Here is a 728-nt window from a genome sequence, read left to right on the forward strand (position 1 = left end):
GTCTAAGAATGGGCATGTGACCCAATCCCGGCCAATGGGTCTGCTCAGGGTGCTTCTAAACATTCTCTCAATCCTAAGAAGCCCCAGAATGTGAATGGTCAGACCTAGACCTGCTTGGGAGCATCTTGATGGAGCGTGAGAATGAAGCCAGTGCTGAAGGTGGCAGAGCTAAGAGGTGCCCTCTATGATCACACAAACACCCCTGAAGGTGGGCATGGTGGCCATTTTCCAGTTGTGGAAATTAAGTCCAAGAAATTCAGTGACTTGCCAGAGGACGCATAACAGAGAGTCCTCCCCAACCCAAACCTCCGCCCCTGCATTTGCTTTTCCTCCTCCCTCTCATCCCTCCTCCCTCCCTCTCTCTTTCAAGAGAGATTGAGAGTGTGCATTGCAGGGGGGTGCAGAGGGAGAGGGAGAGCATCTTAAGCAGGCTCCACGCCTAGTGTGGAGCCCTGCATAGGACTTGATCTCACTACCCTGAGATCATACCCTGAGCTAAAATTAAAGAGTTGGGTGCTTAACCACCTGAGCCACCCATGCATCCCATGAATGTCCCTACACTTCCAGTGGCTCTCAGTTAGCGAGTAGGGATGGGGTCATGCAGGACTGGCTCCCATTCCGCTCTCTCAGGACACCTGCTGAGCACCCCCTCCCACCCCCGCCAACCTTAGTGTCTTCATGTGGAAAATGGCAATAATACTAACTCAGCAAGGCTGGTCGGAGAATTT

This window comes from Mustela erminea, chromosome 19 (genome assembly GCF_009829155.1).
Source record: "Mustela erminea isolate mMusErm1 chromosome 19, mMusErm1.Pri, whole genome shotgun sequence".
Lineage (NCBI taxonomy): Eukaryota > Metazoa > Chordata > Mammalia > Carnivora > Mustelidae > Mustela > Mustela erminea.